The sequence below is a fragment of the Bos indicus genome, chromosome 8 (genome assembly GCF_029378745.1).
Source record: "Bos indicus isolate NIAB-ARS_2022 breed Sahiwal x Tharparkar chromosome 8, NIAB-ARS_B.indTharparkar_mat_pri_1.0, whole genome shotgun sequence".
Taxonomy (NCBI): domain Eukaryota; kingdom Metazoa; phylum Chordata; class Mammalia; order Artiodactyla; family Bovidae; genus Bos; species Bos indicus.
This window is the reverse complement of record NC_091767.1, coordinates 86,575,961-86,602,996: the sequence shown is the minus strand read 5'-3', so window position 1 is coordinate 86,602,996 and position 27,036 is coordinate 86,575,961. Positions and strand designations below refer to the sequence as shown.

The 27,036-nt window shown below is 38.7% G+C and overlaps 1 protein-coding gene and 1 pseudogene across 5 annotated transcripts in view; both read right to left on the bottom strand.

Moving 5' to 3' along the window:
- Positions 1-27,036, bottom strand: part of AUH (AU RNA binding methylglutaconyl-CoA hydratase) — a 183,412-nt gene that overhangs the window by 39,324 nt on the left and 117,052 nt on the right. The gene's annotated exons all lie outside the window — the stretch shown is intronic.
- On the bottom strand, positions 5,725-8,496 carry LOC109563277 (dnaJ homolog subfamily A member 2 pseudogene; annotated as a pseudogene).

Here is a 27,036-nt window from a genome sequence, read left to right as displayed (position 1 = left end):
TTGCCAACAAAGGTTCGTCTAGTCAAGGCTATGGTTTTTCCAGTGGTCATGTATGGATGTGAGAGTTGGACTGTGAAGAAGGCTGAGCGCCAAAGAATTGATGCTTTTGAACTGTGGTGTTGGAGAAGACTCTTGAGAGTCCCTTGGACTGCAAGGAGATCCAACCAGTCCATTCTGAAGGAGATCAGCCCTGGGATTTCTTTAGAAGGAATGATGCTGAAGCTGAAACTCCAGTACTTTGGCCACCTCATGCGAAGAGTTGACTCATTGAAAAAGACTCTGATGCTGGGATGGATTGAGGGCAGGAGGAGGAGGGGACGACAGAGGATGAGATGGCTGGATGGCATCACTGACTCGATGGACGTGAGTCTCAGTGAACTCCAGGAATTGGTGATGGACAGGGAGGCCTGGCGTGCTGCGATTCATGGGGTCACAAAGAGTCAGACACGACTGAGTGACTTATCTGACCTTGGAAGGAAAGTTATGACCAACCTAGACAGCATATTAAAAAGCAGAGACTGGAGTGGGTAGCCTATCCCTTTTCCAGTGGATCTTCCCAACCCAGGAATTGAACCGGGGTCTCCTGCATTGCGGGCAGATTCTTTACCAACTGAGCTCCCAGGGAAGCCCCAATACGAACAACCAATAGTTGAAAAACCATTATTTCCCCCATGAACTACTTTTATACCAAGCTTTATTTTTAAAGGTTTAAGTTGATATTGTTTATTATTTTTGTCTCTAAGGGATCTACTGAGAATGCCTTAAAATAAAATATATACCTCTTCTCTAAAAATGTGAAGTATAGTGATATACTTCTATAGTAATAGAAGAAAGAAAAACTAGAAGCGTAAATTCTTAACAATGTTGGAGTTTTGACAAAGGACACCCTAGTGAAAAGCTGTAATACAAAGGACACCTGTGGGACCTGGGAATGGCTGCAGAGGTAGTGGACACACAGCCCAACACACTGTCATGACTACGGGTTAAGACACAGAATTTTAAGAGTTGCCTACTAAGCCTTACATTCTTACTGCTTCACACTTACACAATACTAGCTATTGTTTTCACTGCTTCACATTAAGTGTATATCACATTAGCTATACACTTGTACACACATGCCATAATTAGTAGGCTAGCATGGCAGGTTTTGTTTTGCTCACGGTCAATAATGTAACAAAGCTCTTTGTCTGTAGTGGAGAGCTCCATGTAAATGACGAAAGAGAGAAAAACAGAAACAAGTAAAGAATGCAATGCTTCTGAACACAGTCCTAGAGTTCTGCAAGAGCTCTAGGGGCTCTGGGAAAACTAAAGCCACAGTGGCTCTGTGACACAACTAAGGAAACGACATCTCACAAACCATCATGCCAATCCCCCTTTTCCTGTTGCCTCACCCCTGCGGCTGTTCTTTCAGTGCATTACACAAAAGTTGTTTGCTCAGTAGATTTTTTTTTCCCATAGCAGTAACATAAAATCAGCAATGTAATATATACTTAATGCTCAAATATCATATATCTTTGCTCATGATTATGAATGTGACAGATAAAATATACTTAATGACCATGTTTAAAATATGCTTATCAACCACTGCTTTTCTTAATTTTAAGTAAGAAAGTTATTTAAATTTAAGAAAATCCAGGGTTCCTTGGAAGTTGTAGTCTCCACTAACATCTTCTTTTAAAAAATGAGGGAATAAAACCACTGTGTCCCTGAGCAGGTTGGCAGTGCATGGCCACCCCACCACGTAGTGGTACAGGGCAGCCTTCAGAAGCCAGCCTCCTCATTGCGCCCCCACCCTCCTCAGGACGGGTCTGTCCCAGGCTGTCTTGGTGTGCTGGTTTCCTCACTTCTCTGTAAAACTATTTCAATATCACAATCATATTAACCCATTCCACAAAGAAACATAAAGACTACTGTATCCCCTAGCAAACGTAAGTTTTAAAGTTTATCTTTAAACTTTAAAGATCTGCTGTAAGGATCAAAAACAACAGGAGAACTTTCCACACACAGATGGCAGTTGTGTCCCCAGACAAACCCTGCCCCCCATCTCCCGTCGCCTCTTTCCCCCCGGAGTTGCCGGATGCCTGACTCATGCTTACAGAGTATGTGATTCTAAATCACTAACTAAAAATCTACAAAAAAAAAGCTGCATATTATACTTTTTTCTCTCTAGAAAACAGTTTCTGTAACTTAAATCTCATTAAATAGGATAAAGTTTCAAGTTTCCAATATCAAATGAATCACCGATTTTCTTCTCAAAAGTGCAGTAACAGTTGCTCCTAAGACAAGCCTATCAGAATGTGGACTGACTGTGGACTGAGATGTGCTGACGTGCAACCCAAGAGCTCTTGGCTTCTGACAACTCAAAAAGGGATACAGATTTCAGTCCTGGAGGACTCCTAACAGTATACATCAATGTGTCCCTCTGGGTAAAAAGCATGCTGTGTCTAACAGAAAGAAGAAATCACTAGAAAACAAACTGATTTTTTTTCAGTAGCTGGAGAAGTGAGTGAGTCCATCAACATGTCTGCTCTGACCTAAGAGAAAGGGCACTGTCCCGGGGTTTGGGTACCGGGGGTTTCAGAATCCCCAGAGGGATGACATTTTACTTTAGTGAATTCTAGTTTCCTCATCTATTAGGGGAGGAAGACGAATGAGCTTGCTGCTGTAAGTATTTGCAGAATCAAACATCAGCTCCTGGCTCGTACCACTACGTGTAGTAGCGGGGGTGTTCCGAGGCCCCACAGCAACAGAAAGGGTCTCAGAATGTTTGCAGTGCACCAACATATGTCTAAGTGCTGGACTCAGCTGAGACACGAAAACGAGCTCTTCTCTCCTAATTCCATCTCCAGTACAGAACGTTCTCCTCTCATAGGTTCTTCTATAATGCAGATGCTGCCAAGGTGTCATGCTCTTTGGAGTGTAATTAAATACTCATAGGTTTACTCATGTTGGATCTTTACTACTTACAAAGAAGCTGGGTTCTGAGAGGAGTCACTGGAGAATGGAAAATACAAGTCTGTCACTGGCTGATCGTGTATTCACTATAAAAGTCAGAAGCTGTGGTTTCCATTGATATAAATCAGCCTGTAAAAGAAAAATGAAAAGGGAGCCAAATGTCGGCTGCAGGCCAGGGAGAGAGTCAGCTTTCCCTGTGCTCCTGCTCGTCCTCAACCACCTACTTTAGTCCCCGATATTCCTACAGCCCATGTACATTCCATTTAGCAAATCTTTTGATAAATTCTTATACTGCTCGAGCAAAGAATTAATCCATACTGCCCCACTAAGTGCCAAGATTATGTGACTGTGATTGGTAAGGGGTTATACACATTGTCACTATTCCAGTTCTTTCAAAGTCCTCTCCACTCTTACACAGTTCTCTGAGTCTAGCTGAGCCACAAACACTGCTGATGAGATCAGTCAGTCTACTAATCTTTTTTTTTTTCTTCTTTCTCTACTTGGTGGGGGCGGGAGGGGGGGGTCATTTAAAAAAACTTTTACATATGATCAAGGAACAGCTACATACATGGCAATAATAATGCCTTGGGGGGAAAAAGCACAAAACAGCAAGCATTTATCTAGTGCTTATTATGTGCCAGGTCCTTTCTAAGTACTTTATAAACTGATTCAACTCCCACGCCAACTCTTTGAGAGCAGTGCTTTAACCCTGGCTTGAGCAGAGCAGTGTGTCTCTGGGACAGGGGCGTGTGTCACTACTTTCCTATCTCTTCTGTCTCTGTGAGGCTCACAAAGACTGGGCAGCAGTCCTCATTGAATTCCAGCTCTGACTGTAGGAGAGTACAAAAGATAGGGGACACCTGGGTTACTGAGGAGGTCACATACTGGAAATAAAAAGCAAAAGAACACCTGAAGCCAACACTACTAAGAGTAAGATACCAGTGGCTGTGGATGTAATACATGTTTTGACTAAACTGGAACAAAGGTATCATAGAACCTTAAAGGCAAAGAAATGCACCTTAAGCCAGTAAAATGCACCTTAATATGGAGGTAGCAAAACAATTTTTACATTCGTACTACAGGACGAAACTCTAATCACATACGGTGTAGATGAATATTTAATAAGAACAAACTTTGTTTCTATACAATTTGTTATTACTAGTGGCTTTAAAAAAAATCTTTCCCTTTAAATCTACTGTATGATTTATAACTTTTAAAAGTACACTAGGGAATATTACTCTTTAGAAAATAATTCAGCATATAAACTCCTTTTCATTGTTTGAAATTATGAAGTTTACAAAGATTACAACAGACCTTCAAAAATACAGAATGAAAAGCAAGCCTGTACTGAAAGAACATTTCAACCTCAGACTATATGCAAGTGATTTCTTCTCCAAGACAAATCTGGAAAAATGAATTGGCAGGCACCATTCTCATGTTCCATAGAATGCACATGTCAGGCCTCTCCACAAGGCATAATGTGAAGTAAAAAAAACTGCAACTCTCTGGATTTATCAGATAATCTGATGTCAGATATTTATACTTATACATAAATCATGACTTACATCTCCTAAAACCTAAGTCTGTAAATAATACCTTCCTCCGTATTGTTAAGTTTATAAAGACATTCCACAGAACACCTGTCAAAGCAGAAAATAAATTATGGGGGTATGATCCAAAATGCAAGAGAAATCTGAGAGATTATTAATGGGATGGAGGTGGCCCTGTATGACTCCTCACCCAGAACAGGCCTTTCTCTGCTTCAGTTGAACCAGATTCTTGTCAAGCTTTGTAACTTCTGTGATCCTAAATCTTGGTGCTGGAGAGCCAAGGAAGACTGAGGCAACAGGCAGCTTTGGAAGCTGCTTACTAAAGTGATTTCCTTATCCCCATGCAGGCTGCATGTGATTTAACATTCAGAACCTCCTTCTGACCAGCCAATCAGAATAAAACTTTGGGGATAAAACTATTAGGTTTTAAAACTAAGAGGTATAAACCAAGTGCTAGGTCAGGCAACAGGGAAAATCTTTCAAGAGGAAGGGCAGTGCTGAGATGGCAAGCAAAGAGGGAGGTCATCCACCTGTAGCTCAACTCAAAGTCCATTCAACAACAGGTGAGGTTTACATGGGTCACAGAGATGAAATGGGAAGGGCAAAACTGAGAAGCAAAATTCAAGTTCCACGCCAGGATGAGTTCATGCTTCCTTTGATTAAGCAATATGAGGTAGGTACTGAAAGTTTTGGAATCAAATTAACCTGTTAAACATTGTATGGACATAAACATACCAAAAGAGACTAATTACAAAATACTGCATTAGCTCAGGTGGCAGGTCATGGAAATCTGAATCAACAGAGTGGCAGCAGAAACAAAAATGAATTAAAAGATGGCTAATCTAAAATAGCAAGTTGTTCAATAATCTCTTCAGTTAATACAAAAGTAAAGACCTGTCTATATCAGTAAACAATGCAGTATGTTTACACTGCAAAGATTATTTCCTGAACATGGAGCACTTCTCTTTTTTTTTTAATTTACACCAACGCTTTTTATTATTCAGTTCCAGAAACCTTTCACAAGATGGTAAAAAAAAAAAAAAAAACCAAAAAAAAACAGGTGGGGGCGGGGGAGAAAGAAAGAAAGAAAAAGAAACACCCGGACCCCACCCAAAACTTTACAAACACAGCTCAGCTAATGATATTTTTTCCATTGTTCCCAGTCAGCTCCAAACCCATTGTGTGCAAAGCCCATTTTCCCATGCATCTAAATGATAGACACAGGCTATGAGATTCTTTATTCTATTTGTAGCAGCTTATGCAGGTGCAGCCAAACACAAAGCTTCAGGACAAACTGTACACAAACTTTACAATGTGGGAATTGAATTTAAAATATGAAACATAAAATCTACACAAAACTGATAAAAATCAAGCACAAATATCAGGACTGAAACTTATAACCCATGTGTGAAAGGGAGTCTTGTTTCCTTTCAAGTGCTTTATTCTGCTATAAAACAGTCGAAATGAAGATGTAAAGCTTTGTGGTTAGTTTAAATTATACACTCTGTAGATACTATATCAATTTTAAAAGTTACACATAGACCAACAGATGTCCATCAGTTCATCTGGGTTGACCAGACCCTCCAGCTGGATTGCGGAAAACAAACCAGGCCAATGTGGAGAGAAAATCCCCCTGTGCAAGTTGTCTGCAGAGTTTACTGATGGGCGCATTGCACTCCTGGTCCATGATGGCTACTGCTTTCTTCATCAGAGCTATCATTATAGGCTTCACGCCTCTGGCCGCCTCCTGAGCCCCGTGTGCTATCAAATTCTTGAAGCTCTACCTCCTCAGTGTCTCCAATAATATTTGGAACTTCTGGTCTAGATGGCAGAAGATCTTCTAATTCAGAAAGTTTATCTGGGTTGATCCAGTTGTTTTCAGGAAACTGCACATCAAACTTTATGTAAAGATCACCTTTTTCAAAGGGATTACGATATTGTGGCATTCCTTCACCTCGAACTACACGAACACATCCTGGTTCAATTACTTTGCCAGGGGGGGTATTTCACCACAATCTGACGTCCATCAAGGTGCTTAAATGTGAACTGAAACCCACAAAGAGCTTCAACAAGTCCTATCTTATATGTCATGTGCAAATCATTCCCATCTCTCTGGAACACCTCATGCTCTTTTTCTTGTAGCAAAAGAACAATGTCTCCTGGTTCCACTCCTGGGGCCTGGTCTGCTTCCCCAGTAAACGTAATTCTCTGCCCATGTTTCATGCCTTTGTCTACCTGGACTTCAAGAATCTTGACTTCTTTAATCACTTTCTTCCCTTCACATTTTTTACAGCGGTCCTTTTCATTAATTACCTCTCCTTCTCCATTACAGTCAGAACACACAGACTGCATCTGCTGCACCATCCCTGGAGCCAGCTGTCTGATCATGATGCGGACACCTCGACCCCGACAAGCACTACACTTCTGAACAGCTCCAGACTTCCCACCTTGGCCACTGCATGCACTACAGAGTACATTCTTGCTAAGCTGTAGTTTGGTTGTCTTGCCATTATACAGGTCTTCTAAAGATACTTTGAGTGGATGCATCATGTCTTCTCCTCTTCTTCTGCCATTTCGACTTCTGCTCTGATTACCCATAAAGCTAAATAATCCTCCACCAAAGATGTGAGAGAAAATATCATCCATGCCACCACCTCCACCGCTACCCTCCCGAAGACCTTGTTCTCCACATCTGTCATATAGTTCGCGCTTCTCAGGATTTGATAGTACTTCATATGCAAAGCTTATTTCTTTGAATTTGTCACCAGCATTTGGATTCTTATCAGGATGGTATTCTTTGGCTAACTTTCTGTATGCCTTCTTCAGCTCGTTCTCGCTGGCTCCAGGCGGGACGCCCAGGATGTCGTACAGTTTCGTGTCGGCCACGTTCGCCATGGCGGCCGGCCGGGCAGCGCTCAGGAAAGAAGGCGGAGGAGGAGGAGGAGCGGAACCGGGCCCTAAGCAGCGGCAGAGGTGGCGGCAGCGCAGGCGGAGACAGTGAGGAAGCAGAGGTGGGGCTAAACTTTGACCTGATGCACGGCGCTCCGTGACGTCGCTGCGCCCACTTCTCTTAACTAACAACAATCCTAAACGGTGGAGTGAGGTCATCAATACATCTACTAGATGTAATATCCTTAATTAGTTATGTAACCCTGAAGAAGGTCCTAAGATTCAGTTTTCTTATCTATGATACAGGAATAATTTACCTGTTAAGCTTGATGGTGCAATATGAGACAACGGGATAATGCCTATCCCACTTGTGGATGCCACAAACGAACCTGGAATCTAGTATAAACTCAAAGGTCAACTAAATCTGATGTTCATAGTCTGCAAACTGAAATGTTTCAAACTGTCACACAAAAGTTGCAGTGAGATTTTATATTCCAAAAGTCCCTATTTGGATCACAGGTTTGGAATTTAGACTTCTGACAGTCTTTTAAATTCACTAAATGTATACACTAATATGTATACACTTCTCAGTATCAGAGCAAACTAATTAAATGTTGGCATGCTATTAACTCTCAGAATAGTAAATACAGTTAAAGCAGTGTAAGCTTCATGGTTGAAAACACCTAAGAGTGATAAAATCATGAGTATATCTTTTGTATGACTTCTGAAAATCTTAGTATCTTCAATTTAATTGTCCCAAAAGAGCAGCTTTTCCACAAAGGTATGAATTATATTGACATTACGTATTTCATCTAGTTCTGCAGTTTACTTGCCTTTAATTTGCTGCCCAAATGTGTAATGTGTGAATGATGGCAGCTCTACAAAAGAATGTAATTCTTAAAAGAAAAAGCTTTGCACAGCTGCTTGTAATAAAATAACAAAACCTAACAGCAAGGGCTGATTAGATAAAGATAAATATAGTAACACATGCATAAGTCTGAAATAGATCTGAGGAAAACTGTTACAGAGGACATTTCCTTGACTATCCTGACAAGCAATTTTAATGATTAAATGTGCCTAAGCATGTATATGTACACGTTTAAACACTAAAAGCTATTTAAAATACTCCCTTAAAAGAGTCAAAGTTTAATTTCTTATTTTAAACTATCAAATGCTAACTTGGTACACAGTGAAGCTATCATTTAGAAATAACCTTTATTATTTAAAATTAAAAGCATAATGTGAATTAGCTTAGAAAATGGCTTTTTAAAAATTTCCAAAAACAATCTAACTGCTCATGAATTAAAGCACTGTAACTTACGCAGCTCTATTTAAAAAATAAATGAGGACAAGTTCTGGCATTTAATCTGCTATTTTATAGAAACTAAATATAATTACATTTAAGTAATGTCATACAAACATTTTGCTTCACTTTCATCTTATTTTAGAAACAATAAGGACTGATCATTGGTAATATATGGAAGTATTTGAAATTGCTTTTGGCTAGTCTATTAAATTAGTTAGTGAGGCTTAAACTGTAAAACAAATACACATCTACCCAGATTGCAAAATTAAGCTTATGGTTTATTTAGCGGCATAAAATAACACTTCATAAAATCTGTCCTAAAATAACATTTGCTAATAAAACTGACCAAGATTATTCTGAAATTCTATACTTCTTATAATGAGATGACAAATGGGACTCTTACTGCTGCCCCTCCCCACTTCTGTTCCCTAACCATGTATGTTGAAGTCTATTTATGGAATTTTCTATTCTGCATGTCTGTTCTCCCACAAGTATCATGCTGTCTTGATTTTTTTATAGTATGTCTTGAAATCAGGAAGTATGATTCAGTCAACTTTGCTCTTTGCCTCTCCATAAATATTTTTAAATCACCCTGCCATTATATATATAAAAAAATAAAGCTACTAGGATTATAGCTAAGATCTATAATCTATATATCAATTTGGGGAGAAGTGATACAATAACAATATTACATTTTCTGACACATGAATGTCTTACGTCTTTTCATTTACTTCAGTCTTCTTTCATTTCTCTCTTACCATGTTTCATAGTTTCTAATGTACAGATTTTACACGTATTTTGTTAAATGTATTCCTAAATATTTCATGTTCTTTGATGCTACTATAAATGGGAGCGTTTTTTAAATTTCACTTTTCAATTGTTCATTGTAGCATTATAGTACAATTGATGTTTATACATTGACCTTGTATTCAGAGACTCTGATGAATTCAATCACTAATTCTAATAATGTTTTTGGTAAACTTCTTAGGATTCTCTCTGACCATGATCATATGGCACTTGTGAATACAGAGTTCTTCAAAATCATTTCTTCTTCTTGCCTTACTGTACTGGCTAGAACCTACAAGTAGAATGTTGAAGAGAAGTGGCCAGAGTGGACATTCTTGCCTTGTTTCCATTATTTGTGGGAAGGGGTTCAAGTTTTCATCACTGAAAACCTATAAGCATTTTACAAAGGCCTTTTGCCAGACTGAGGAAGCACCCGATTATTCTAATTTGCTAAGACTTTCTAAATCATTAATCAATACTGAAATCTATCAAATACTTTTTCTGCAAACATTGAGATGACCAGAGAATTTCTTTTATTCTGTTAATATGAATTATATTCTTCTATAAAACAGATTAAATCCTTAGTTACATTATCTTTTTAAATGAAAAAACTTTAATGTTTGTTGACTACTGACTAACTCATGTAGAACAGTCTGTCTCTTAATTCAGTAAAATGTTATGCAATTTAATTGGGGTGCATAAGTGATGGCAGTATTCAAGCTCCTTTAGGAATTATTACATCAGTTCAGTTCAGTTCAGTCGCTCAGTCGTGTCCCACTCTTTGCAACCCCATGAACCTCAGCACGCCAGGCCTCCCTGTCCATCACCAAATCCCGGAGTCCACCCAAACCCATGTCCATCGAGTTGGTGATGCCATCCGACTATCTCATCCTCTGTCGTCCCCTTCTCCACCTGCCCTCAATCTTTCCCAGCATTAGGGTCTTTCCAATGAGTCAGCTCTTTGCATCAGGTGGCCAAAGTATTGGAGTTCCAGCTTCAACAGCAGTCCTTCCAATGAACACCCAGGACTGATCGCCTTTAGGATGAACTGGTTGGATCTCCTTGCAGTCCAAGGGACTCTCCAGAGTCTTCTCCAACACCACAGTTCAAAAGCATCAATTCTTTGGCACCCTGCTTTCTTCACAGTCCAATTCTCACATCCATACATGACCACTGGAAAAACCATAGCCTTGACTAGATGGACCTTTGTTGGCAAAGTAATATCTCTGCTTTTTAATATGCTATCTAGGTTGGTCATAACTTTCCTTCCAAGGAGTAAGAGTCTCTTAATTTCATGGCTGCAGTCACCATCTGCAGTGATTTTGGAGCCCAAAAAAATAAAGTCAGCCACTGTTTCCCCACCTATTTGGCATGAAGTGATGGGACCAAATGCCATGATCTTCGTTTTCTGAATGTTGAGCTTTAAGCCAACTTTTTCACTCTCCTCTTTCACTTTCATCAAGAGGCTCTTTAGTTCGTCTTTACTTTCTGCCATAAGGGTGGTGTCATCTGCATATCTGAGGTTATTGATATTTCTCCCGGCAATCTTGATTCCAGCTTGTGCTTCTTCCAGTCCAGCGTTTCTCATGATGTACTCTGCATATAAGTTAAATAAGCAGGGTGACAATATACAGACTTGACGTACTCCTTTTCCTATTTGGAACCAGTCTGTTGTTCCATGTCCAGTTCTAACTGTCGCTTCCTGACCTACATACAAGTTTCTCAAGAGGCAGGTCAGGTGGTCTGGTAAGCCCATCTCTTTCAGAATTTTCCACAGTTTATTGTGATCCTCACAGTCAAAGGCTTTGGCATAGTCAATAAAGCAGAAATAGATGTTTTTTCTGAAACTCTCTTACTTTTTCGATGATCCAGCGGATGTTGGCAATTTGATCTCTGGTTCCTCTGCCTTTTCTAAAGCCAGCTTGAACATCTGGAAGTTCACGGTTCACGTATTGTTGAAGCCTGGCTTGGAGAATTTTGAGCATCACTTTACTAGCGTGTGAGATGAGTGTAATTGTGCGGTAGTTTGAGCATTCTTTGGCGTTGCCTTTCTTTGGGATTGGAATGAAAACTGACCTTTTCCAGTCCTGTGGCCACTGCTGAGTTTTCCAAATTTGCTGGCATATTGAGTGCAGCACTTTCACAGCATCATCTTTCAGGACTTGAAATAGCTCAACTGGAATTCCATCACCTCCACTATCTTTGTTCGTAGTGATGCTGTCTAAGGCCCACTTGACTTTACATTCCAGGATGCCTGGCTCTAGGTGAGTGATCACACCATCGTGATTATCTGGGTCATGATGATCTTTTTTGTACAGTTCTTCTGTGTATTTTTCTACCTCTTCTTAATTTATTACATTTATTACATCAGAGTTGCTCAAGTCAGAGTCAGGAACCCCTCCTCCCCCACTAGTTCCCCAGCCTCTTGGCATTTCAGACCAGAAAAGCAAAGAACAGAAGAAATACAACCATAGACTCCTGACTCAGAGAAGCAGAAGTCCCTCTTCCCAGCACTCAGAGTAAGATTCCTGAATGAAACATCCATCAGGAGCTTGTGTAACAGGTAGTTTACCTCCTATATCCAACTTACCTTTTTATATATATATTGTTTTTCTAAATTTGCTAAAATTTTGTTAAGAATTTTTGTACCTGTGATACTACACATAGAAAATCTTAGAGATGCCAAAAGAACTACGAGAGCTAATCAATGAATTTGGTAAGGCTTCAGGATATAAAATTAAGTTACAGAAAACTCTTGCATCCTATACACTAACAATGACAAATCAGAAACAGAAACTAAGGAAATAATCCGATTCACCATTACAACAAAAATAATAAAATATGTACCTAGGAACAAACCTACCTAAGGAGGCAAAAGACTTGTACTTAGAAAACTGTAAGACACTGATGAAAGAAATCAAAAACAACACAAACAGGTAGAGAGATATACCATGTTCTTGGACTAGAAGAATCAGTATTGTGAAAATGACGATACTACTCAAAGCAGTCTACAGACTCAATGCAATTCCCTATCAAATTACCAATGGAATTTGTAACAAAATTAGAACAATTTTTTTTTTTTACAATTTGTATGAAAACACAAAAGACCCCAAACAGCCAGAGCGATCTTGAGAAAGAAAAACAGCTGAAGCAATCAGGTTCCCTGACTTGAGACTATACTACAAACCTACAGTAATAAAGACAGTATGGTACTGGCATGAAAACAGAAATATAGATCAATGGAACAGAATAGAAAGCCCAGAGGTAAACCCACGCATCTGTGATCACCTACCCTATGACAGAGGAGGAAAGAAAATACAACAGAGAGAAAAAAAGGCAGCCTCTTCAATAAGTGGTGCTCAGAAAACTGAACAGTAACATGTAAATCAATGAGATAAGAACACTTCCTAATACCATACACAAAAATAAGCTCAAAATGGATTAAAGATATAAACATACATAACAAGATAACATAACAAGATCTTTTGTGACTCACCTCCTAGAGTAATGAAAATAAAAACAAAAATAAACAATTGGGACTTAATGAAACTTAAAAGCTTTTGTACAGCAAAGGAAGTCATAAACAAAACAAAAAGACGACTCATGGAACAGGAGAAAATATTTGCAAATGAAGTAACTGACAATGTATTAATCTCCAAAATATACAAACAGCTTATGCGGCTCAATAAAAACAAACAAAAAAATAAACCACACAACACAATAAAAAATATGGACAGAAGATTTAAATAGACTTTTCTCCAAAGAAGACATACAGATGGCCAACAAACACATGAAAAGATGCTCAGCATCACTAATTATTAGAGAAATGCAAATCAAAACTACAATGAGGTATCACCTCACACTGGTCAGAGTGACCATCATCAAAAAATCTACAACCAGTAACTGCTGGAGCAGGTGGGCAGAAAAGGGAACTCTCCTACACTGTTGGTGGGAATGTAAATTGGTAAAGCCACTATGGAGAACAGTATGGAGATTCTTAAAACCACTAAAAATAGAATTACCATATGACCCAGCAATTCTACTCCTGGGCATATACCTGGAGAAATCTTAATTCAGAAAGATACATTCACCCCAATGTTCACTGCAGTTTACAGTAGCCAGGACATGGAAGGAACCTAAATGCCCATCTACAGAAGAATAAAGGAGATGTAGTACATATATACAATGGAATATCACTCACCCATAAAAAGGGATAAAACTGTGCTGTTTACAGAGATGTGGATGGACCTAGAGACTGTCATACAGAGTGAAGTAAGTCAGAAAGAGAAAAACAAATATTGTATAATGCTTATATGTGCAATCTAGACAAATGATACAGATAAAATTATTTGCAAAGCAGAAGCAGTGATACAAACATAGAGAACAACGAGCAGGGAAAGTGGTGTGGGATGCACTGGCAGACTGGGATTGACACATATACACTATGTATGAAATAGGTAACTAATGAGAACCTACTGTATAGCACAGGGAACTCGACTCAATGCTCTGTGGCAACCTAAATGAGAAGGAAATCCAAAACAGGGGAATATATGTATACGTACAACTGATTCACTACTGTACAGCAGAAATTAACACAACAATGTAAAGCAACTATATTCCAATTAAAATTAATTTAAAAAAGAATTTTTATGTCTATTTTCATGAGAGATACAAATGGCAACCTACTCCAGTACTCTTGCCTGGAAAATCCCATGGACAGAGGAGCGTAGTAGGCTACAGTCCATGGGGTCGCAAAGAGTCGGACACGACTGAGTGACTTCACTTCACTGGTCTGTAAATTTCTTTCTTTTCCTTTGTGTGGTTCGGTAGGAAAGTAATGAGGGAGGGCCTCATAAAATGAGTTGGGACCTGTTCTCTCCTTCTCTGTTTTCTGAAAGAACTTAGACAGGACTGGTCATAATTCTTCCATAAATGGCCAATAAATTTTACCATCATGAAGCCATCATGCCCAGAGTTTTCCATCTGGAAAAAAATTTTAATTACAAACTCAATTTCTTTTTTTAAAAAAAAGTCAAGGTATTCAGATTCTACTTCTTATAGCCTTAATTTTGGTGATATCCTGGTATAAAGTTGTTTATGATATTCTCTTATAATTTTTTAATAGCTATAGGATTTGTAATGATGACTGATCTTTTAATCCTGATATTGGTAATTTGTGTCTTTGTTTTTTTGTTCTTTGTTTCTTGATTATCAGATTGGCTGACAGTGTTAATGGCTTTTGGTTTTACTGATTTTTTCCTCTAATTTTCTGTTTGTACAAAGTCTTTTTCACTAACTTTATCTTTATTACAAGAAGTGGTTCAGTTCACTGATTCTAGATCTTTCCTTTTGCTTTCTAATATCAACTTTTGAAACTCTGATTTCTCTCTAAAGAGCACTGCTTTAGCTACATCTCACAAAATTTAATGTTGTTTTCATTTTAAGTTCAGAATATTTTCTAATTTTCTCTTGTGATTTCTTGAGGTTTCTCAAGAGGCAGGTCAGGTGGTCTGGTATTCCCATCTCTTTCAGAATTGTCCACAGTTTATTGTGATCCACACAGTCAAAGGCTTTGGCATAGTCAATAAAACAGAAATAGATTTTTTTCTGGAACTCTCCTGCTTTTTCCATGGTCCAGCAGAGGTTGGCAATTTGATCTCTGGTTCCTCTGCCTTTTCTAAAAACCAGCTTGAACATCTGAAAGTTCACGGTTCACGTATTGCTGAAGCCTGGCTTGGAGAATTTTGAGCATCACTTTACTAGCGTGTGAGATGAGTGCAACTGTGCGGTAGTTTGAGCATTCTTTGGCATTGCCTTTCTTTGGGATTGGAATGAAAACTGACCTTTTCTAGTCCTGTGGCCACTGCTGAGTTTTCCAAATTTGCTGGCATATTGAGTGCAGTACTTTCACAGCATCATCTTTCAGGATGTGAAATAGCTCAACTGGAATTCCATCACTTCCACTAGCTTTGTTCGTAGTGATGCTTTCTAAGGCTAGTTTAATATAAATACTTTATAGGCTAAATTGCAAACTTTACATAAAACTGTAAAATAAACTGAGATTTTAGAGAAACTATGAGCACATCACAAATTTCTTGGGAGCCCTGAGTACATGTGTTCCCTTCAGGTCTGCTTTAGTGGGAAATTTTAGAAGCACAAAGCTAGTTAGGAGTAAAACCAGCTCTCCAGCACCATGATGCATATCTCTTTAGTATCAGTTCAGAGAACAGAAAAAGAAGTGTCCCCCTAACCTGCTGCTATATCTCTAAGACCCAGAGCTAGCAATGCATGTGCTAGAAAGGTACCCCAGCATCCCAATGTAAAACTCCATGGAACAACTAGCATTTACATGGCACTTTGGAGCATTCAAAGCAGTTTTTAAGAAGGTAACAAATATAATAAATTTTACAACAGCTTTGTAATAGAGATTTATCATTACTCTCATTTCACAAGGAAAGGAAAGCTCAGAGACCTAACCTGCCAAAATTAGTAACCTGCAGCACAATTAGTAAATGACTTAAACTCAGTCTCTTTAACTCCAAACCTTCACAATGTAGAACAAAACCTGTGTGTCCCTTAACTGTTCACCTGCTCCCTTCTTGTGCCTTCTGGTTCTTGTTTAATGGTTGTAATAACCAAAAAGAAAAACCCAAGGTTTTCAGATGTATGTTTTCAGTTGCCTGCATTTTGCATTCCTTTGGTTCTCATCTACTTGCCCTACAAGCAGGTGTGAAGCTACTGCTAGGAGCATGCACCCTCCTTCCTGGGCTGTGTCTTCAACTGAATTGATTACTGGCTTCAACTGCCTTGTCCCTTTCCTGCTCTCCGTGGTTCAGGGGAGCCTGAGTCTCACATGGGTAATATTTGGTTGCCTCATCTCTGCTGTAGTAGGTACTCCAGGCAGGCAGGTTAGGTAAGTGATGAAAGAAATCACCTCCCCCTTTCTAGTCCCTTTTCCCCTATTCTGTGAAGGCTTTCCTTCCCTAAGGCTACTACCACCTTTTCCATTCTAGTTCTTAGAAGACAGACAACAGTGCAGTTTGGCTGGTTCTAGTACTTCCATCCATAAATACCACATTCGTACCCAGAACTCCTATCCGTGGACTGACTAGTCTGTCCCACGAACTCTAAGCTTTACCCATGAAAGCTCTGGTCACTAAACATCAACTCCAGGGCACTCTGAGGATGCCCTTCAGGAAGGTAAAATGAAGACTGTAAATCCACGGAGTCAAATCTCCTCCGGACAACATAACCATCAAAAGTTTAGTCACAGGATACTGTTTTCTTTTACACTCAAATGTACAAAGTATTTCATCCAAACTCTGTATTAAATTAGGCTTCAGTACTATCCCATGGGCCTCCTCATCTTATGTAACATTTCTGTGACAAGAACATCCTCTGGGTTAAACTCATTTTAACATAACTCACTCCTGTGTCCGGAAGGGCAGAACATTTAAAGTGCTTGCAAAACCTATGAATATGAAAAGAACACACATGTACACTTACACTGAGAAAAATATGACACTCCATGTACATATTTTTTAAAACCCCAAGCTTCTATTTTGTATGCTGATATATCAGTTGCAACTATTTCACAGTCTTCTTTTGAAAGCTGGATACCTTTCCAGCATATGCACTGCTACGTCTGGGTCTTCTGGGGTAAATCCATATATCCTCAGTTGTGATGAGTCTATATTCAAAGCCATTGTACATAATACCTCTAAGCACAGAGAAGAACAGCATATACTTATTAAACAGCAATATAAGATGGTGGTCTGACTACCCTTTCACCAGGTTTATCCTACACCAAGGTGACATGATTCAGATAATTAACCCTTTCCAAATGCTGAAAAAGTTTCCTCCTTAGAGATGGATTAGCTATAGAAATGCTTAACTGCCCAGATGGCCAAATGCAAAAGGATGTGACAGTCAGAGAGTGATCTAATACAAAAACCATGTAATGACAGATCTAAATATAAATGCTCAGTTTTTTATTTCACTAGTTCTGAAATGAAAAATTTCAGAAAAATGAATGAAAAAATTTTCAGAAAAATTTCTGAAATTTCATTTCAAAAATGAAAAATGACTGAAAAAATTTAATTTCTTTTCAGTATATAATTCTAGCAATATTTTAATTTTTATAAAAAGAAATGTCTTCAATAATAAAAGTACATTTTATTCTACATGAATTTTAAAATGCTTCAAGTTTAGTCATCTTCTAACTCTAAAACTGTCACTTTGAAATTAGGAGAGAGAAAATGAAGTACTTACTTACTTATCTTTTTAGAAAACCTACATTATATAAAAATTCAGTGAGGAAATATTTTATTTCAGCTGCCTGTCACACAACATCCAGTAACTAATTAATTGGCTTTAAACACTAGGGTACCTGGGTAGCATTTTTAAATACAATTCAGCAAAAAGAAAAACACTGCCAAATACCTTATAAAGCCTGTTATCCAGATGGGTACAAACTCTGTCTACAAACACTAACTAAAAAGAGACAAAAAGTCAAGGTCTACAGCCCAAGTGTGCGGACTGCCTCTGAGCCACGGAGTTGGAAACTGCCACCAACTGTATGAGCTGGCATGACATGTTTACTAAAATTAAAATGCCATTTTAGACTTGGTATCTCTGTGACTCTATGGACTGTAGGCTCCTCTGTCCATGGAATTTTCCAGACAAGAATACTGGAGTGGGTTGCCATTTCCTCTTCCACGGGATCTTCCTCTCTCAGGGATCGAACCCATGTTTCAGGTCTCCTGCATTGGCAGGCTGGAGAAGGCAATGGCACCCCACTCCGGTACTCTTGCCTGGAAAGTCCCATGGACGGAGGAGCCTGGTGGGCTGCATTCCATGGGGTCGCTTAGAGTCGGGCACGACTGGGCGACTTCCCTTTCACTTTTCACTTTAATGCATTGGAGAAGGAAATGGCAACCCACTCCAGTATTCTTGCCTGGAGAATCCCAGGGACAGAGGAGTCTAGTGGGCTGCTGTCTATGGGGTCGCACAGAGTCGGACACGACTGAAGCAACTTAGCAGCAGCAGCAGCAGCAGCATTGGCAGGCGGGTTCTTTACTGCTGGCGCCACCTGGGAAGCCCTTAGACTTGAAAAGGATATGCTTTTTTTAGCCAATTAAAATTCTGGTGAAGGTGATAAACAACTAAAATTGATTCTGCTTAGTGTAAGAAAAATGGGATTTTTGGAAGGATCTCAAGGGAGGCTCTGAAAGATAACAGGCACACTCCTCAAGTCCAACTGGTAATGCCACAGTCAGGGTCATGCTGTGGGAGCTCCACCACCCCCTGTAGGGTCCCCTGGGAGAGCACCCACCCTGGGGGAGCTCAAGGTTGCATGCCCAAGGGAGAGGAGGGGGGACTCTGGCTCCCTCCTTAGTGGGAACAGGCTTGGTGATCTCCTCATGGAAATGAATGTTTTCAGAAAGGAGAATGGACACTAGGAAACCAAAAATCAACAAATGCCTACTGCAGACCATCAACAGCCTGCCAATACTAATATTTCTCAGTGTAATTTGATGAATTCAAGTCATATTTACATGGTTATGGCTCTCAGAAGAGTCAAACTATTTAAACGTCCCTATATAGGGCAATAAAAGAATAAACACCTTCTCTTTGGGTTCCACATAGAATTTTTGTTCAATTCACATTGTGATCAATATAAACAAAGAATCAATATGTGACAGGCTCTGGTGCCACCATATGTGGTACCTGTCAAATCAAACACTAGTTATTCACCCAGGAAAATATGCTTTAATTTCCAAATAAATTTGCAAACTAATATTCTTTACTTTAATACAGATAATAGGTTTGCCTCAACACTTTTCAAAAGATCTAAACTTTATGAAGATTAAATATTAGTATTTATAGAAAATTTCACTGAAGGTTGCTAACTTTCAACTAAAAAGGATAAAATAGTAAAAGTAAACACCATAATAAGATCAAACTAGCTTAACAAAAAATATTAAGGTGTTAGATTCCATATATCTAGAAAAAAATTAAATATTAATAGTTCAAAAAGGGTAGATACACAAACCTTTATTAGAAAAATGTTTCAAAACACTTTAAAAATAATATTTATAAAACAATAACAACAATAAATAATATTTATAAGTTCCCCTTCTCAAAATACTGAGTAATATGAAATTTGGAAATATCACTTACATAGAGTACTTAGAATTTAACTGAAAGGACTGTTTGTTTGATGGAAATGATGCAAAAAATAAATCGCAAGTTATAGCAGCATTCATTCAAACCCAATCATAAAATACTTTACAACAAATTAAATACAAAAAAGCATGCTTCCAAATGGTGGCTGTGGTATGTGCATTTGCTCAGAGACAATTAATGCATGCAGCTGGTGCTAACCTTCAGTAAGTTTCAATCAAAGCTTGACAGCTACCAGTTATATTTCACACACAGGGTAATTATAGCAAATGGCATTTAGGCTTAATGTTCTGCCATTTCTTTTTCTTTCTGGAATGTAATCAACAAGATATTAAGATTGCTTCTGCTTAGCTTTTCTTTAATCTTCACACTGACAAAAATAAATATTCAATCATAAGGCATTTAGTGTAAAGTATAGGTGGGGGGAAAAAGACCTGACGTTCAGTAGAATTTTTCCTATGACAATCCTTTCAACAAATGATATATTTATGGACTTTCTACATAATAATTTAGCCTTTTCATAAAGAAATACAATATCTTCACTATGCTTCTCATTTTCTACAAAGCCCATACTTCTATACATATATTGTACTCACATACAAGCATCAGTGTGCAATGCTTTTGCATGCTCACTAAGGAAAAACTATACAGCTCCCCAGGAGGTCATGCTCTGCCGAAATCCTGTGCTTCTACGTACTCTTTGTGTGTGGTAGGACAACTAAAAAGGATGACGAACATATGGTCTAGATTTAATAAAGCAGGTGCTTTCATTTTTATGTAAAGTATTTCAAATGCTAACTCATATGTAAATGTACTTTTTAAACTATATTCTACAAAAATTGCACATATACATATATACACACACACACAAACATATATAACACCTCATTACATGTATACTTGCTGAAATGAATTTGCTAAGTCACTTCAGTCGTGTCTGACTCTGTGTGACCCCATAGATGGCAGCCCACCAGGCTCCCCCGTCCCTGGGATTCTCCAGGCAAGAACACTGGAGTGGGTTGCCATTTCCTTCTCCAATGAGTGAAAGTGAAAAGTGAAAGTGAAATCGCTCAGTCCTGTCTGACTCTTCGCAACCCCATGGACTGCAGCCCACCAGGCTCCTCTGAACATGGGATTTTCCAAGTAAGAGTACTGGAGTAGGTTGCCATTGTCTTCTCCAGACTTCTTAGCTGTTGGCAATGTAAATTAACTTTGGCTGATATGCACACAACAGAATTTACTGAAAGTTTTCTGGACCACTCCAAGAATTGCCATGAATGCTAAAGAGCTTTGTTTAATAGACAGAACCAAGAGTCACCACGAGCCAGGACGGCAGCTCCAGTCCACTGCAGAGAGGTTAGAACAGTAAGGACACTATCTCCCAGGATTTGGAAAAAGCCCTCACCACTGCCAAAAGGACCTTTCACTGTGTCTACCTGTAAAGGTCAAGCTTCAGATTCAAAAACCTAGGCAGAAACTTTTGCTAGCAGGTACCCACAGACTTAGAAAGAGGGGTTCATAGGCTGGGAAGGCCAGAAAAAAATTTTTTTTTAAAACAGATAAAAAGGTACATTACAATAGTGGTGTAAAACAAAGTTCACTTGGTATTAATATAAATAACAAAGGAGAATGTTCTTCCCTGGAATGCATGTAACTCCTAATATCTGCTTTACAAAGAATTCTACTATACTTGACTAGAGTGATCTAATTATTGAGGTGGCTGTTCATTAACACCGTGAGAATACTTTAAAATGAATATGCTAAAACTTCACATATTTGAAAAATTCAGATTTCTGCAATGTCACCTAGTATTAGAAATGTTATACTTATTTAAAGTTGCACAAAATAAAGGCATCAAAATGAAGTATTTTAAATCCTCTACTTCTTTGAAATGTTTTTAAGGCATCTAAAATAACAAGCATGTGTGTACATTCATGAAGCAAATCAGCAAAAATAATTGCAGAGTGACCCAAATAACAGGGTTTGGGAGGGGCTGACTGCTCCAGTTACAGAGCAACCACTGACTCATGAAAATTCAGTTGTTTGCATTTTTAAAAGGGCCTGAGCTCTTTGAGGAACAGTAGGGGTTTTTTTTTTTTTTTTGCAGCTTTATTTTGTGTAGCCACACAAACACACAAACACACAAAAAAAACCCTGAATTTTAATCTACTTTCTTTTCTCTCTTCTCAGAGGTGTGAAAGGGCTGGTTAGGTAAGCTTGAGTTTTAGAAAGACAATCTATCCCTTTCTTCTTCAGCTTCCTCTAGCTCAAATGATGGGCCTTAGAAGCCTCTGTCAAGATCTGCTATTTACAGCAGGGAAACAGTTTTTACAAGCTCCCTGGAATCCAAAGAATTTGTCCCCAAAGGGCACTGAAACATGCCTAGTTAACAACAAACTACAACGAAGAAAGTAACAGAAGCAGAAAACAAATGTACTGAACACACCGTTAACCAAAAGCACTCATCAAAAAAACTTACAAACATAGTTTCTAGGTATACTGCCTAAAAATCCTAGAAATAAAAATTAAAAAAAAAATCCAACTTCTTTCATTCAAGGAATATTTACTATGCACCTATCATTTCAAAACACTGCACTAGAGATGTTGCTGACCCAAGTCAACAAAACCGACCAGTTCCTTCCCTTGTAGCACTCAGTGCTGAGGATGCATGCTGAGGCAGGAATAGATGGCCCCAGGCTAGGCATTTACAACTGGCCTCCTGTTTACATTTCATGGGGGAGCAAAAGATGGGCTCCAGGCTGAAAACTTACAACTAGCCTCTTGTTTCCATTTCCTGAAACAGGGGATAGGTGGGCTCTAGATTAGATATTTATAAACAGCCTCCTGTTTGCTGGTTATAAAATACTAAATTCAGGGGATAAATCTGCCCTGTATAAATAATTTAACCACCTCTTTACTGAGCTCCTCCTCCCTAAGGGGAACGCCCACACCCTTTCTCCCCAGGTGTGCATCTCTGCCTCGCTTCAGTCTTAACCAACTGTTTCTCTTAGTGCTCTACAGCAAATTATTTATCTCTAATAAACTTTGTATCTGCATTTACGGTTTCTTTGCCTCAGTGAGAAATGCATTTTTCACTGGGGGCAAAGATCCAAGGAAAAACAGCTTTGAGTCTCTAGCCCTTGCTGGTCTGGTGGCTTGGATTCCTGGTTTTCATCCAGGGTACCCAGGTTCAATTCCTGGGCAGGGAATGAAGATCTCGCTTCAGGCCATGGCTCACTGCTGCCTCACTGAGATCACATGGAGAACATAATGAAATGAGCAGAGAGATATAAATTATTAATTAAAACAAGGAGGCCATTAGACTAAGGGACTTTAAATGCCTTGGCAGCCTATGTAAGCAAACCAAAATCTGTCTGTAAATGCCTCAAAGTTACAAAATCAAAACACTAAGAATAACTAATCACAAACATCAAGATCTGCTATAGCCAATCAATCATTTCCTTCCTTTGCTTCCACTTTTTCTCCATAAGTCTCTCCCAAACCACCTGCTGGTGGAGTGCTCCTAACCACTTCCACTTTCAGTTCAGTTGCTCAGTCGTGTATAGTCTCTTTCCGACTATACAGTCCATGGAACTTTCCAGGCCAGAATACTGGAGTGGGTAGCCGTTCCCTTCTCCAGGGGATCTTCCCAAACCAGGGATCGAACCCAAGTCTCCCACACTGCAGGCGGATTCTTTACCAGCTGAGCCACCAGGGAAGCCCAAGAATACTGGAGTGGGTAGCCTAACCATTCTCCAGCAGATCTTCCTGACTCGGGAATCGAACTGGGGTCTCCTGCATTGCAGGCGGATTCTTTACCAGCTGAGCTACCAGGGAAGCCGTAGACCAACTAATCACAAACATCTAGACTTTCTACTAAGGCCAATCAATAATTTCTTTCCTTTGCTTCCCCTTTTTCTCCATAAAAGTCTCTCCCAAACCACCTGTTGGTGGAGTGCTCCTAACCACTTCCAGTTTCAGTTCAGTTGCTCAGTCGTGTCTGACTCTTTGCAACCCATGGACTGCAGCACATGCCAGGCTTCCCTGTCCATCATCAACTATCGGAGCTTGCTCAAACACATGCCCATCAAGTCAGTGATGCCCGTTTGGTGCTGCCCAATTCAATGCAAATTGATTTTTGCTCAAATAAACTCTTAACATTTTAATATGTCTCAGTTTATCTTTTAAAAATTACAAACTAGAAGAGGACAAGATATTATAAAGTTCTTATTTCAATACCTAATGATGTGATCATAATATAGGTTATATAAAAACATTCAAATCCTTTCAGACTTTGTAACTTATTTCTCACTGAATTCTCAAAGTTGTCAAATTAATGCATGAAAAATTAACAAAGCCTTTATAAGTGCAAAGTCACGTGCATGAAAACAAAGAGAATTAAGTAAATATCAAAATGACAACTCTTTATGTTTCTGAAAAGAATTTAAATTCTATTAAATAAATCTATGTAAATTAACAATAAGATGAAAGTAGACCTTAAATAATGCTAAGAAGAAAAACATTTACTAAACAAATAATGAAACTGACACACAGAAAATATCCTAAGTCCACAAACTTCCTTATAAGCTTTGTCCTTTAATTCTACAGTTTGGAAAAGCTCCAATTCTACTGAAATACATTTCCTGAGCAGGTGAAATGTTTCTATTTCCAAGACCTGCTCTCTTGGCAGAATTAAGTGAAGCATATACCCCTCCCTAACCAGATGGAATGACAATATATTAGGCAAGGAAGGGGCAGGAGTAGCAAGAGAAAAAAGGACACTTAAAAATACAAACACATTAGAAGGATATGATGATGATGAACACACTGCATGCTCATTATCTACCAGAAAACTTTTAATGCGTGTCTGTTTATTCCTTTCATCCCCACAATGCCATTATAAATTACTCATAGTGATTATAACTCTTTATGTATTAGGAAAGCACGGAGAGGCAAGCCATAAACCCACTCCAGAGTCCACACTCAATGAGGTTTCCTCAATCTCTTTTTGAGACACTGCACTGATACACAAATGCTTTCAAAGTAGCTCATTTTAAATATCAGGCATTTCAGGACCTACGGATAATTATTTTTAAAGCAGTCCTATAGTTACTCCTTATTTTCCAAGTACTTGCTTCTGGTTAGTGAATGGAATAGGGAACCTCCTTGACTGTGTTTAAAGTTGGCCAAAGTAAAACAGAATTCAAAATACATATATTAGTACTGAACCAGCACATCCTACTGTGCACCAGGCTAAAGTTTACTTAACAAATAGCTCCTTGTTTTTCATAAGGTATCAACTACTCCAACAAGCCAACTCTTCAAGCTGAACAGAAATCCCATAATGTATCATCTAACAGGGTGACTATGACCATTCTCAGACACTTCCTCTGCCTCTGAAATGCTCATGACCAAGTGTAACTATTAACAGGTCAAGAAATGAATTAATTCCAGGGCACTGGAAATTATGTTCATGAAATGAAAAGTGGCCTTGCTGACATTGCATCACTATTTCTAGACAGCGCACTTGAACATCAAATAAATCTGACATCACGGAGACCTGCCAAAAGCCAGTGACCTAGTTTCATTAGGGTGGGAAAGGAATAGCAATCTGTCCTTTGAGACTAGTACCAAAATAACTTCTTTAAAGAACAACTTCACACTTTTTAGAAGCTTTAAATAATCTTTTCATACAAGGGCAAATAGAGCAGCCAGAGCCAACAGCAAATAGGAATTTTGTTTATGTACCCCCATAAGTTAAGACGAGCTCATTATGTGATCAATATTTCCAAACCTTGAAAAAAATTATGGATCTGTAAAATTAAGTAAGAAACTGTTTTCAACTTCTATTAATCCTCTTATATTAGGTGATTATTACACTAGGCAATCATGAGGCAATCGTGGGCTTCCCAGGTGATGCCAGCAGTAAAGAATCCGCCTGCCAAAGCAGGAGAAGCAAGAGATTCAGGTTTGATACCTGGGTCGGGAAAATCCCCTGGAGGAGGAATTGGCAACCCACTTCAGTATTCTTGCCTGGAAAACTCCATGGACAGAGGAGCCTAGCGGGGTACAGTCCACAGGGTCACAAAGAATAGGACATGACTCAGCACAAACACACACACACAGCCTAATACAGGCAATCATACCACACCAGCAGACTAAGATTATTTTTAAGAAACTCTATAAAAATAATTGGATGACTTTGCCAATGCCACAGTCAAAGAAAAATACAAGTAATAAAACACAAGACTTTAAAAGAAGTATCTTTATATTACATGTGTATAGAAATATAAAGAAATACTGAACCTATGCAGAGTACCACAGAAACATTATCTGACACAATAAACACTAGCAAATATTAAAAACCATTACTTTAAAAACAGCTGAGCCAGAAACAAGTCTAAAAGATGCTGGGTCTATAAAACCTATTTACTATGGGATTTTCTTCCTGAAATAAAGAATGTGAGAAACAGGATAAAATTAACTCTTTGAAGAATTACTTGTATAGTGTCTACAAACTGTGTAACATAAACAAGAGCCACACTTTAACAAAAGGAACTCAAAGGTAGAAAATAAAAGGCTGGGTAAGACACATAAGGCAAATTATGCTCAAACGAATTAGGGGTTCACAGCATTACAACCAGGTAAAACAGAATTCAACATAAAAACATTTAATGGGAAAACAAGGATATGTTGTACTGATAAAGTGGTATAAACCATAGTGGAGATACATAAGACTTCTTTAGACACCAAAAAACATGGAATTGAAATATATGTATACAACTGATCCCAAAACAACACAGGTTTAAACTGGGTGGGTCCACTTAAATGAAAATTGTTTTTTCAGGAATACTATAGCATTACACAATCTGTGGTTGCTTGAATCTGTGAATACAAAACTGGATATGGAGGGCCAACTATAAAATTATATGCAGATTTCTGACTGCATGAGGGGCTGGTACACCAAAACCTCTGAGTAGTTCAAGGGTCAAGTGTGTAAGAAAATGTTTGACACATGAAATACAGAAAAGCTAGAAAAGAATGTAATTAATAAAATATATTCTATAAAACTATGTCTAAACCCTACAAACAAAAAGGATGCTTACTTTTCAGAGGCCAAGGAATATTTACATTCTCATAAAAGAAAGGCAATGCAAAGAATGCTCAAACTACCGCACAACTGCACTCATCTCACATGCTAGCAGAGTAATGCTCAAAATTCTTCAAGCCAGGCTTCAGCAATACGTGAATTGTGAACTTCCAGATATTCAAGCTGGTTTTAGAAAAGGCACAGGAACCAGAGATCAAATTCCCAACATCCGCTGGATCATGGAAAAAGCAAGAGAGTTCCAGAAAAACATCTAT